This window comes from Triturus cristatus, chromosome 8 (assembly GCF_964204655.1).
Source record: "Triturus cristatus chromosome 8, aTriCri1.1, whole genome shotgun sequence".
In the NCBI taxonomy this organism is placed as follows: Eukaryota; Metazoa; Chordata; class Amphibia; order Caudata; family Salamandridae; genus Triturus; species Triturus cristatus.
The window spans coordinates 1083296717-1083311624 of NC_140591.1; the positions used below are offsets into that span (position 1 = coordinate 1083296717).

Genomic DNA, 14908 nt, shown 5'->3' on the forward strand with positions numbered 1-14908 from the left:
AGTCTCTGGACAAAAGTAGATGCTACTAAAAGGACACAATGGGGGAAATTTACAATAAGATGTTTGAGCCCGGTGTTTCTCCAAAATTGGTAACGCCACGCTCCGACATATTTTAAACACAGTGATACACCGTATTTAGATAAATACGACGAACCCCTGCATTTCCCCTAGTACTGGCACTAAAAAAGCTGCCCGGCGCCAGCACCCTTGCGCCTTGTTGCAAGGGTGCCTGTGCTGCAAGAATGATTGTTTATATGCAGGAAGGGACACCTTCCTGCACATAAACAATCTTTAAAAGTGATTTGCTGTTTCTATGTGTGCTGCAGAATGCAGCACACATAGATAGAACATAATACGAGTAGAAACTAATAATTTCTCCTCGGATCGCCATCCTAAGATCAGCTTTTACCTGGTCTTAGTTTTTGATGCTGCCTCAGCCTTGTATATATGGGGCAGTGTCAAAAAGCAATGGGTTTTGTGGTGAACACCCACTGCAACACCCATTGCACGCCCCTATCAAGTGAACTGTGAAAAGGGGCCTTATTTAAAAGGCAAAAGAACGATGATGGATTCAACCCAGATCTTTGACTGGGGGTGAGTGTCTGAAAATTTTCATTGCTCCGTCCATCATCTCCTTGTGTTTGCTTTATTTAAAAGGCGGCATTAAGTCAAGTTAAGTGCTTAACGCCGCTTTGTAAATAAGAGGAAGGGGATATCGCCACCAGAGCGTCACTTTTAGTGACGTTCTGGTGGTAATATCCCCTTGTAAATATGCCCCAAGAAGGGCAAAAATCCTCATGCCATCCTGTCCTCATTATGAGGCTTTTAAGCAGGAGGTAGAATGAAAAATGAACTGACTCTGTAATTCTGGGCCTCGCTCATTCCTCACAGTGACCAATTATCGAGCAACCTTCCATCCAAATCTGTGCTTCAGCAATAGTTTCCGTCGATATATTGAGCAGTCAATAATGGCCTTATTCTTATAATTAATCTGTAGGTTTTGGAAAGTGCAATAGTTGTATTCTATGTTAAATAGCAGCATGTAGCTACTATAGTGGTTTCATACGCAGTCAGGGCATACTCTTGTAGGCTTGTGATGTAAGTAGTTGTAACTCATTTACTTCTGAGATTCTAGGAGTAAGTCCCAATTAGTGATGGAAAACTGTTATGTGAGTTGGGTCTTCTATATTCACTTTGCATTTACCCATCAGAATATGTAAAGCAGTGCTATATTTGGATAATCGAATTACCACTTTATAAACCTGTGGTAAAAATCTGACAAAATGATTGTCCAGGACTGTCACCATTTATTGTGCTGGGCAAAGAAGTGCAAATACTTTGCTCTCACAGTGCTTCACACTTATGACAAATGCAGTGGGCACTTGAGGCAAATTAAAGTGATTATGGAAGAGTCTCTTTTTGTCAGGTGCAAAAATATTTAGAAGGGGCTTGGAACACATTGGTGAAATCCCAAAATAATGCTTAGCCCCATCAGGAAATACAGTCTGTCTCTGTCAAAAGGTCAAGCGATGAATAACACAGTTCACTAATTCTTGTTACTTACCATCAGAGTCAATCATTATTTCTTACCATGAGAAGATCATTGCTGCCTCAGAAGGTTGAGAAATGACAAAAGAGACTTAAGTTTAATTGCATGAACTTTCAGCTTCGGAAATAGGACCTTTAAACAAGCATTGGCATAGCCAATAGGTCTCGCTTTTGGGACCTTATAAGTGTTTAGCCATGCAACAGTTGCATAACTAAATACTTATAAGGTCCCAAAAGCGAGACCTATTGGCTATGTCAATGCTTGTTTCTGTTTATTACTGCTCTGTAGTAATGGCGGCGCACGGGTGCCACCATTACTACATAGAAGTAATAAACAGGAAAAAAAAGCGAAGAGAACATCAAAGCGGCCGTGAAAGTGATCGCGATCCAACATCAAAGCAGCCGTGCGGCCGCGAAAGTGATGCGCGCGCACCCGCGCACATGCACTGTTGCTCTAGGCTACAGTGGTAGCACTTTTTTGAGCACTCAAAAAAAGTCTCACCAGACCAGCGCATGCGCTGGGTCAGGCGAGACCTAAAAAGTGTGATCAGTGAATGCTGTGCTTCAGCAAAGCAGCCCAGCAGTCTCCCAAGGTGTTCACCGAGAGTCAGACACACCAGAGGCTGCAGCGTTGACATTTTCTACTTCCTTTGATTGAAGAGAACATGTTACATGCTTTGGACATAGGAATCATGATTGTTGGCTATTATGTTGGATCAGCCACGGTCGGTAGTAGGAGTAACTGCAGGGCGGTGACGTGGGGAGGGGGAGGGGCAGAGTGGGGGTAGTAAACTATGGATTATGGAGGTTTACAGGTAAGTTAACATATAAATTAATAAAACGAATTTCGTTGTGTGCACTGCATCCCCAAATGCGATGCTGTGCACGTAACGAAATTTGTTTTATGAATTTATAGGTTAACTTACCTGTAAACCTCCGTAATCCATAGTTTACTACCCCCACCCTGCCCCTCCCCCTCCCCACTTCACCGCCCTGCAGTTACTCCTACTACCGACCGCGGCTGTGTTGGATTCTCTAGGGAATTCAGCTTTACAAGACTTAATTGTATGCAGTACGTTTACTTGTTTTGACACTTAAAACGCTAGTAGTGTAGAGTATGCCACATTGTCCGTACATATTTAGCAATTAAATGGCGTAATGTGCCTCATACTGCCAGCGGTGGAGAACTCTAATTGAGTCCATCAGTGTGGGTCCCAACTATCTACACCTTATGATCCTTCCTCACCTCTCACAATGACAATCATATATGGGATGATAGTAACATAGTCAGTCCCAGCAGATTTCCTGACCATGGCTCCCTCCAATTTATGCCCACTCAGGACTATACACTTTAAACTAAAAATCTCAGAATAAGCAAACTAGTACAGCTTCATGGACTATGATAATAAGAAATATAAAGTGACCTGAACAGCTTACTGAGAAACGTAAAGTGCGCACCTACCGCTCAGACTTATTCAGCCATTACACGGCTAAGTGCTGAGCCCCATAGCATTATAACCATACCTCAGTGGTCATAGTCCACAAAACGTAAACATGCCCCCTATAGATCAAAACAGACAATACCCTTCTTACCACACACCCTACACAGTGTAACATGTTACCCAAATATGCAAGTGCTTCAATGCCCCCACACAGGGGTAGTAAACACTTTAAAGTGCTACAATACAATATAGTATTACATTTGATGTAAAGAGTGGGTTGATCTGCAACTTTTAGGCCATGGAAAAATTTCAAAAGACTTTTCATTTATGGGAACATAGAGGGACTGATCTTGAAAACATGTGATACTCTATGGTCTTGATGTGATATCTGCAGAAATCACTTTGTGACCTGGATGCCACAGATCAAAACTCGGAGACCAGACATTGTATTATTTTTCTCAAGTAAAAATCAGGAATAGCATTGACTCTATGTTGGTCCACGTCTGTCACTCCCCTCTTTATGAAATGTCAAAGTATGTAATGTGCTCTCGTCAGGGCCGGCTTTAGGGCGGTGCGACCGGTGCCACCGCACCGGGTGCTGGCTTCCTGGGGGCGCTGTGTTTGAAAGTTTATTAAGCTTTTGAAGCACCTGCTGCAGCGTTTCTTTACCCCGGCAATTACCAGGCCTCACATAAATGTCAACATAACTCGTGTGATTAATTATCTTCCTGGAGAGAGATCAGCATTTTGTATAGTTGAGGTTTTGACTTAGGTGAAGTTAGTGCAGAGGGTTAATATGCCTGCTGCTAAGAACGTGTACCAAGTAGATTACAGAGTGCGTATGATGTACACAGATCAGCAGGTTACTGCTTTCAAAAGAGGCATGCTTTTGTTACTTGCAATTTATAACTTAAAGTCCTAATATAGGATAGTGAGCTATTAACTTTCATCCTAGAACTGCATACACACTGCAAAGTATACATTATTAGAAAATTGATTAATGTTGCAAGAAGGGTTAATTTGGCTAGAAATCGATTCTTATTATGAAAGAAAACTCCCAACTATGCTGTTTCTTTTTCGACTCTGAGTTTGTGCTTCTCCGCACCAAGCACTCTTAAACTATACTGCCTACCAGTATGGATGACATGTGACTCCTACACTTTTAGTCCTTTGACTTATGTAACATTTCCTCTACACTGATTTACACACGTATGATTGATTGTCTCTGTGTAATGTGTATGTGATTCAAAGTGCTCGGACACCCTACACTGGTATGAGTGGCGCTATATAACTAATTCAATGCATCTGAGAGAGTATGGTTATGGAGACTTGGTCACTGTTATAGGGTGCTAGTGAGAGAATCCATGGTGGAGGTGGTCATTGGGGGGGCGCCAACAAACATTGTCGCACAGGGCGCCACAAGCACTAAAGCCGGCCCTGGCTCTCACACATACACACCACACACACACCCACACACACAGCTCCCACACACAAACATTCACACACACACATCTGCACAGTAAACATATGCACATCCTTACTTATTGTACAATGCTTTTTCTGTCTCATTCCTGATTAATATAGTCTGCAAGACCTCTGATATGCAGAAATGTAAAAAAACAAAGAGGCCCTGTGGATCGTCAAAGATCATTACCATTCTAATTCTTAAAATAAATCCAATTCTGATCAAAAATTTACAATTATTTCCTGGCCTTTAGGAAGGTCAGCTTTCAACAAAAACACAATTTGCTCATCTGCCGAATTTAATTTGCCTTTACAGGCGTGAGTTGTGAATAGCTTAAAGTTCATATTTAGAGCTGGCCAAGAGAGCAATGGCTGTCAGGCACAATTAAACTCTGGCCAGAAAGGTCTTTATCATGTCTTAGCTGTGTGACAAATTGGGAATTCAAGAGGAAAATAGCATTGCTGGCAAACATTTAATTGTTGCTTAATGAGCAACTCAACCACAAGGACAGACATTCCAATTACCAAAAAATCCTCAAGGTTATGCTTTTCTTTTTCTTTGCTATTCTGTGATCTTCAGGTAATTCCAAGCATGAGCATTGCCTATTGAGTGTCCATTTATAAGCATCTTTATTACTTTGCATGAAAGACTAGTCGTAGTTTCCTATAGACACACATGTCTAGCATTCACGTATTCATATGAGACCGAACAGATGAATTTCAGGTAACTTCCACTCCATCCTAAATGCGATGTTAGACCCTCAAAGGAATATATAACATGCCCTACTGGGATGAGTGGAGAACATATGATAGGCTGTAGTGACTTTTTGATCTGGCTAGCTATTCAATTCTCCGTTAAGATCATGGGAGAAAACAATCTCTTTGGGCATTATTGGAGTTGAGGCGTTTTACATATATATATATTTATATATCCACAAACAAGGTTGCCCATTTGAATGAAGCCGTTCAGCCAGAGGTTCCACATAAGAGATTTAATAGGGAAGAAAGCAGCAGCTAACAAGACAGAGCAGTGTCCTCCTTTAGCATATGCCCTACGCGTTTCGTGCTTCTTAAGCACTTGATCACGGGCTAAGTTCTTATAGGCAGTCCCAAAGTCAATTGCCAGCACCTGTGCTTCTCCGCATTCGCCTCAATGGGCTTGGCAGCCCGAACTGCCTGCTGGTCTTTGTGGTGCTAAGCAGTTTTACTCCAGTGAGTGGCTCGTGGGATGCACAGTGAAAGGAACTAAAATCCCCAGTCTGTTGAAAAACACAGGGCATATGCTAAAGAAGGACACTGCTCTGTCTTGTTAGCTGCTGCTTTCTTCCCTATTAACCCCTTCAGTGCCCGCCCCTTTCCCCGCCCAGTGCCGGCCGTTGCATTAGCGGGCGGGGTCTATGACGAGCTGGACTCGTCATGGGCACAGCGCCACCGCGGCCCATGACGAGTCCAGCTCGTCATGGGCACTGAAGGGGTTAAATCGCTTATGTGGAACCTCTGGCTGAGCGGCTTCATTCAAATGGGCAACCTTGTTTGTAGATATATATATATATATATCAATCAACCCTTATAATTTTCAATGCCACAGGGTACGTTATTTATCAGATGCAAAAGATAACACCGATGACGAGTTTTCTGGGGAATAACATGCAGACTTTGATATATGTATAACACACCAAAATCTGCATGATACGGTAAATACTGTATGTTTTTCCCTGTTAAATTTCAGCATGTTTGACCTGCCAAATTTAACTAAGGTCGAGTTATTTAACTCATACGATAAATATCAGATTCGTTAAATATCTTCAAACTGTAAATTCCGACCCATGTGTAAACTGGGGTTAGCGCATGGGTCGGAATATTATGAGCAACTCGTAATCAGGCACTTAGACTTCTTAGGTCAAGAAATTGAGCAATCACATTGGCTCTGTCAGTGTTGGATTTTGTAAGTATATAAAATAATTGAACCAAATTATCAACTCGAATTTTGTAAAAAGTTTTGCCAGATTGTGCATTTCACTGCACACTTCTAACACAAATTGGCTAGAGATCTTTCTGTCCAAAGCAAGGCTCACAACATTGTACAATACTTTCATGAGGTGTCGAGAATGCATTAATTGTGTGCCTAACCATCAGCTTTTCTTGCCAATACACTTTGTGCTATCAAATACAAGGTTTTCATGTTGGGTGAGTAACTCTCCCCGACACTAAAGCTTACCAATTTCTTTTTTTTTAAAACACATTATTTTGCCTCAGAAAACCTTATTATCATGTTTAGTCCACCAACCTCACTTAGCCATTTTCATTCAGTGCTGATATGCAAAATTAGCCACCATAGACCACCACCAGGGACCACTGAGCCTTACAGACACACAGGACGGAGTATGCTGTAGAACCCAGAATCTGATATTCATTTTTTTTTTATTGCAACTTCCTTGGACTTAAGAATGTTTAGTAGAGAAAGACATGGACCCAAGGACTGCGCACCATTAAATCAATTACTATGGTTTGTTTCTAGTGTGTTTGACAAAAAACACCCTGAACACAGGAAATGCTTTGATCCACGCTTTCCGAAATACCACAAATGTGTCATATAGTTACTTTTGATATGATTTTGTGTCATAATGCTGTGTCATACTTATCTTGTAAAAACAACAATTGATGGACAGAATGCAGAACAATGTCGTACATTCACCCCAGTACAGAGATCTGGGCCTAAATCCATCGTTTTTTTGCTCACCATGCCATTCCAGTTTGAACCCAGCCATATGCAAATCAGTCTTGACCCTGTGCCTCATGGGAACAGTCCAGCCCGAACTGCCAAGCCAGGTCCTCCCTGGACTGGAAACAAGCCTCCTAGGACCGGTTTCGGGGTTTCACCCCTCTTCAGCCAGGATAGCTTGATTCCAGTGGCATGGAGAGCGCGGGACTCACGTCTGAGCATACCCGTCCCACTCGGGTTGACAAATGCAAAATCAACAATTGGTGGACAGAATGCAGAACAATGTCATACATTCACCCCAGTACAGAGATCTGGGCCTAAATCCATCGTTTTTTTGCTCACCATGCCATTCCAGTTTGAACCCAGCCATATGCAAATCAGTCTTGACCCTGTGCCTCATGGGAACAGTCCAGCCCGAACTGCCAAGCCAGGTCCTCCCTGGACTGGAAAAAAGCATCCTAGGACCGGATTCGGGGTTTCTCTTCAGCCAGGATAGCTTGATTCCAGTGGCATGTAGAGCACGGGACTCACGTCTGAGCATACCCGTCCCACTCGGGGTCACAATTTTGTTGTAACGCTTTTCGCCCTAAGTGGGATGGGTATGCCCAGACGTGGGTCCCGTGCTCACTACGCCACTGGAGTCAAGCTATCCTGGCTGATGACGGCTGATAGCCAGAAACCGGTCCTAGGATGCTTGATTCCGGTCCAGGGAAGACATGGCTTGGCAGTTCGGGCTGGACTGTTCCCATGAGGCACAGAGTAAAGACTGATTTGCATATGGCCATGTCTGAACTGGGGTGGCGTAGTGGGCAAAAGAACGATGGATTTAACCCAGATCTCTTGACTGGGGGAGAATGTCTGCATTGTCAGCATTCCGTCCATCATTTGTTTGTTGTAACGCTTTTCGCCCTAAGTGGGATGGGTATGCCCAGACGTGGGTCCCGTGCTCACTACGCCACTGGAGTCAAGCTATCCTGGCTGATGACGGCTGATAGCCAGAAACCGGTCCTAGGATGCTTGATTCCGGTCCAGGGAAGACATGGCTTGGCAGTTCGGGCTGGACTGTTCCCATGAGGCACAGGGTCAAGACTGATTTGCATATGGCCATGTCTGAACTGGGGTGGCGTAGTGGACAAAAGAACGATGGATTTAACCCAGATCTGTTGACTGAGGGAGAATGTCTGCATTGTCAGCATTCCGTCCATCATTTGTTTGTTGTAACGCTTTTCGCCCTAAGTGGGATGGGTATGCCCAGACGTGGGTCCCGTGCTCACTACGCCACTGGAGTCAAGCTATCCTGGCTGATGACGGCTGATAGCCAGAAACCGGTCCTAGGATGCTTGATTCCGGTCCAGGGAAGACATGGCTTGGCAGTTCGGGCTGGACTGTTCCCATGAGGCACAGGGTCAAGACTGATTTGCATATGGCCATGTCTGAACTGGGGTGGCGTAGTGGGCAAAAGAACGATGGATTTAACCCAGATCTCTTGACTGGGGAAGAATGTCTGCATTGTCAGCATTCCGTCCATCATTTGTTTGTTGTAATACTTATCTTGTAAGCATTTGCAAACCCAGTTCTAATAGTTCCTCACCTGGAACCTATGATGTTCATCATGTCAGCTGCCAAGCTATGTCCCCGGGATACAGAGGCCCAAATATCATCTGATAAAAAGAATGTGTCCAAAATAACTGGTACAAAAATATTACACCATTGGGTTTGATAATCGAAAATCCACATCAATGGAGCGATATTTTTGTAAACGATATTTTTATCAGTCAATATTTTGTTATTTGATAGTCTGACAAACAACCTATCTCACAATGTGCAACAAGAAGCACTAACCACAACAAGTAAAGGGAAGGATGCTGGAAACAGTTTAACACCTGGTAACAAGAAGCACCAACTAGAAAAGGAACCAAAGAGCAAAAATATAATAAAATGGGCTCCCAAGATGATCTTTTGGGTTTTCGGTCCATCCCTTATCTTAGCTTGCATGCCATCAGCATTTTTGGCTAATATAACACACTTTGCAAGACTTTAGAAATGTCTCATCTGTATGGCATGTCTGCCAGCAGCACCAGCCAAGAGAACGCATTCCTCTTCAAAGCAACGTCTACGTGCTGTTGCTCCGTTATATGTTGATTTTTGAAGCTGTGTGCTTTGGTGTTGGCATTCACTCCAAAGAGCAGCAGAATACTTTAGAGAGAACATGAGATACTTTAGAGGTCTGGTTGAGACCAGATAACTGAGAAGAGGATGTGAGGGAGAGAAGGATGGGAACCTGTTCGTTAGCATGCTCTACATTTATTTTACACTTCAATTTTGTTTATAAGTTTGAGCCTAAGTGACAAAAAGTGATTTGTTCAGAATCACACGTTTCGTATTATTCTGGGGCAGCAGCAGGTTTACGACACTTTCAACGTAATTCAAAAGTGGGCAGTTTTTTATGTAGACCATGCATCCCTAATGTTATGCAAACGTTTTTTATCACCTTTGATTGTTCATAAGTCACCCCTTTCCACTAGCAGACAGGATTTCCCGTGGAATCCCTACAAGTTAAATGCAAATGGTTAGAAAATCTTTGCCACGTGTGGTTCTGCTCTAACCCATCTTTATGAATGATCCATCCTTTCGAGCAATCCACATGGCAGGTAAGAACACTCGGGCAGATTTATAAAAATGTCACGCAACGCAGTGCAGCAAGACACCGTTCTGTGCTCTGTGACAGGGATAGGGCAGGAATGTGCCATATTTAATATTATATTGTGCATTCTTGTCCTCTCATTGGCTGGTGCTCTATGTGCTGCCTTGCGCCACGGAAGACACCTTGAAAGAGGGCGTAAGAGTGCCTGCATTGCAGGCAGGATTGTTTTTGTGCAGGAGGAGACGCCTTCCTGAACAAAAATAATCATCAGAGGCCTTATCCTTATTCGATGTGTGGTGCTGCATAATTCAGCACACATATAAAGAGGAGAAAACGAGGAGAAATAAACATATTTCTCCAAGTTGCGCCTCTCCTGGGAAGGCATAGCATGTTGATGCATTTCCGGGTCTACCACTCATGGTAAATCTGGGAATGCGCCTAAATCTGTGGGCCGATGCGTGGGAGCACCCACTCTTCACCCATGGAACGCCTCCCTGGGCAGAGTAACACAGAGCAGTGACTTGCCCTGCCTTGCATTACTCCAGATTTATTCATCAAGCCACACAGGGCCACACAAGGTGGCCTTGCGTGGCTTGGTAAATCTCGTTCAAGGTTTTACGTCGTCCTGCGTCACTTTGCGTGGCACAAGGGCGATGCAAAACCTTTAATAAATCTGGCCCTCAATGCTCACAATTATGGACGCCCGTGCACATTCCACATTCTTTCATTACATGAAACCTCTGCTATCCTTATGTTGCTAGAAATTATACTGATTGTTCCAAATAGTTTTGGAAATGCACAGGAGTCTTGTAAAACATCCCATTCACTGAAGGTACAGTCAGTCAGTCAGATAAGCTTTAATTCGGTTTGTATAAATACAACCATATAAGCTGAACAAAATAAAATACATAAAATAACATGACATATAGTTCAACAAAATCAAGAACAGATAATTATTCCTATACAAGCCCTAACTTAACTTGCACTGAAGGTGAGTCATAATTAATACATCCGAATATATACATGATTAGAATTAAATAAGACATTGTAATATTGGATCATTAAAACCAGTTTTGTCAGTAGTTTTCACCATATAGGTGGAGAAGACACTTGACACGGTAAAGTGTCATATACAGCTACCTAGCAGTAATAAAATTACTAATACAAAGTCAATTATGAGCTATATAAAACACATTTTCCTAACCATAGAGCATTTGTTTCACTCCATTATAGGTCGCGACATCTTGTGCAGACAGAATAAACTAGGTATATGTGCTAAATAGGTTGCTAACATAAAGTGGCTTGTGCATAGCAAGAATGAATTCAGCTCATAATAATAAAGTGACTTAGGCATATATATAAAGGTAGATTATTATCATAAAATAGCTTATACATAACTATAACATCAGGGCAAGGCACAGTTGACATTATCAAATAGTTATAGATTTCCTAGCAGCTCTGCATTTTAAAATGTATAGTGCTACATGGAAACAAATGTCCCAGCTCTGGAGAGAACAGAGTAGATACATGGCATCTGCTGTTAAACGGATGTTATATTTTAAAAAGATCGGTTTCAGATAAAATGTCCTCAGAAATGTATAAAATTTACAAAATAACAGAAAATGGCAACAACTTTGTTTGGAAATATTGTCACACGGGCATTCTTCAGTAGAACCGGCCCCAATCACAGGGAATGATACGAGATGATGTACGATGCCCAACCTTAAACGTACAAGAACAAATCGGTGTGATTTCCTGGTCACTTCCACCAAATATGACTGGAGGCCTTTTTTTAGGTTAAGCTGCCTATAAAACACAGAGGTCTTTTGGGTCTTAATCAACTTATTCCTTGCTTCTGTTTTATAAAGAAGAAATGTGTCTTTAATTTCCTTCTTAGAAGGTAATATATCACAGACTGAATCTTTAGAAATCTTAATTCCGAATAGGATATTATACCAAAAAATAATATAATTCAGCCATTGAATACGGAGATGGAAGTCCAACTTAAGACAGTCCTTGATTACGGACTGTGTGAACTCAGTTTCCTTTTTGTTCCAGATTGAACGCCATAATAATAAAGGGCGTAAAGCAGCCAAATCTGATAAATAATTGAGGCCAGTTTCTTGATGAATTAAATCAGATGAGGCTGCAACTGGGACACATAGCAGACGTTTAAGGAAGGTAGTTTCATTTATTTGCAATTGGACCATCGGAGAATGGCCCCATAAACCAGCTCCATAAAGGGCTGAAGAAACGCATCTTGCGTTGTATATGGTTACCATATCTTTTATTCTGTAATCCCCTATTTTTGAGGCAAAACGAAAAATGCCATTAGAATTTCTAGTCATTTTGTGGCCAATATTTCCTTGCTCGTTAGACCATTTGCTGTTAGCATCAAAACTGATGCCTAGATAGCAAAAGGTGTCAACCGCTTGTATCTTCGAGCCTTCAAGAAAAAAGGACCGCGATGATTTGGGTTTTCGGCCACATATCATAGTAAAAGTTTTAAGTTTATTAATCAACAATTTCCTGTCATTAATAAAAACAGTAAAAGCATCAATTAGACGTTGTAAACCCAGAGGGGTGCGTGAAATTAGGACGGCATCGTCCGCATATAACAAAATGGGCACAACAGTATTATCTATTTTGGGGGCATCAGCAGGGGTATTATTTAAAACCTCGGCAATTTGATTTATAAAAAGAGAAAATAAAAGGGGAGCCAATACACACCCTTGTCTGATACCTCTTCGCACTGTAAAAAAAGGGGTTCGCTCACCCGCGGGTCCATAACGTACACTACAAGAAAGTTTCTCATATATCCTAGCTAGGAAAAACACAATCTCCTTTGGGGCCCTTGATTCAAGTAATACTGACCAGAGGAGTGAATGGTCCACTAGGTCGAACGCACTGCTCAAGTCAGCGAAACATAGAAACAAATTTCCCCCTTTTACCACTGTGTATTTATTGATAAGTAGTTCCAAATTAACACATTGTTCAATGGTCCCAATGCCCTTCCTAAAACCGTATTGAACTGGAGTCAGTATGTTGGATTCTTCGGCCCATATTTCCAAGGTACAGAAATGTGGGGAGCTACAGGCAGTGTCATCTAACGGCTGTTTGGGGCCCCGGGCAAGATGTCTATTAGGGGTTCCTGTTTGGAACAATATTGAAGACTGCTACCCTTTTTTTGCTAATTCAAGCCTTATGTTGCCTAACCATATTTAATTGTACATTAAAGGTTAAGGTACAAAAATACAAAGAAGTGAGCTAGAGAGAAAGTTCACTTTCCCAGGGGGGCCCTTGGAAGGGGACATTAGGCAATTGCTCACTTTGCCAAAGCCTTAAAATGCCTCTCGCCATAGGATTAGAAGTATAAAAAAACTTTACGGTTTAATACATGATAGATTGAAAGGTTTTAATATAGAGTTTATTCTCCAGAATCCAAAGATTGTATCTATAACTGGCAAAGATCATTGAGTATTAAACATTAACTTGAATTAATCAAGATATTTTCTTTTTGTGGTACTGATAAAATGTTCATGTAGATTAGGTTTCAAAGACAGTTTATGAACAGCTGTTCTGATTAATTTTCGAATTACTTTTTCTTACTAGACTTGCTTTGGACCACGTTTATGCTTTATGGCTCATGTAAAGGAAATATTTGAGCTTACACTGCCACCCAGTGGATGTCTGGGCTTGTCAGTTAAAGCTTCCTATGTCCAGTGCAGTGCCTCCACTTTAGAGATGATTTTCGGTCGAAGCATACCGTTTTCAAAGACATATTGGGTACATGCGAAACGTTTACCTTGAAATGCATTTCACTCATTGCTTTGTGTTTTGTCACTCCAATGTGCTTGCTTTCTATTCACTGGCTTTATTTATTTTAGCCCATCCAGCATGTATTTGCCGCTCCCGTAGAGCACAACTTGTTTACCACCTCTCTGAATGACCCCTTCTAATCCTCCATGATGGCTCCTGTTACGAGAACTTTTCTTTTCCGTAAAGCACTTCATGAGAGTACATGTGTTTAGGTCTCGCCTGAACCAGCGCATGCGCTGGTCTGGCGAGACTTATTAAGAGGGCTACAAAAAGTGCTACCAGGCCAGCCTAGAGCTACAGTGCATGTGCGCGGGCGCGCGAGCCGCGCTTTACCACGATTACTTTCACTTTCGCGGCCGCTTTGATGTTTGATCGTGATCGCAATCGCTTGTCATAGCCAATAGGTCTCGCTTTTGGGACCTTGTTAGTATTTAGTTATGCAACTGTTGCATTGCTAAACACTTATAAGGTCCCAAAGGTGAGACCTATTGGCTATGCCAATGCTTGTTTTCCTGTTGTCTTTTATCCTTCTGTCCACACACGATCCGTGTTCCTCTCAAGCACCGTGTACTTCTGTGCATGCCCGTTCTCACCCTCGTGCTCCACGTTATTCTTTTGCCTGTGTGCTTCAGTGCCCCCACCAGTGCACGAACTGCTTCTCTGCATCCCTGCCAATATTCCTCTCTGAATCATCTCTGTGCTTCTCTCTGCCCTCCAAGTTGCTACCCCTCTCCCAACCTGATATCCACCTAAACTTTCGCTAAGAAAACTTCTTTTTTATCTACTGATCCCTCTCGGATAGCATCATTTTATAGGTGCAGCATTAGCTAAACCAATAGGTCCTTAAGCCATGACATGTTGGCGTTGCCAATGCTTGTTTAATAGAGCGGCCATCAGCAGGCAAGGCATCGTGACAGAGCAGCCTGGGGTCGGGCATGGACCACTGTTCAGAGCATAGCTTTGAAAGGCTACAAGGAAAGCAAAGTGATCACAATAAATGGACCGTGGTCACTGTAAAAAAAAGAGTAGCTCGGGCTCCACCATTTCCTGATCTCCCTGTCCGATCCCTGCTCAGCCAGCTTCACCCAGTGCCTGACACCACACCCCCTGTTGTCCATGCACATGTATCACCAGGCCCCACCCGAGCTCTGTGCACCACTACTCAATGACCCCAGGCCCCCAACATTTCGCAGAGCAGCGAGAGCCCACTTCCCAACAAAGATGAAATGAAGAACATTTGGGGCAGGTGATGGCACCCTCACCGATATC

At 42.6% G+C, this 14908-nt stretch overlaps 1 protein-coding gene across 1 annotated transcript in view; it reads left to right on the forward strand.

Moving 5' to 3' along the window:
• The window catches only part of ST6GAL2 (ST6 beta-galactoside alpha-2,6-sialyltransferase 2), a 262980-nt gene that overhangs the window by 162641 nt on the left and 85431 nt on the right, over positions 1-14908 (forward strand). The gene's annotated exons all lie outside the window — the stretch shown is intronic.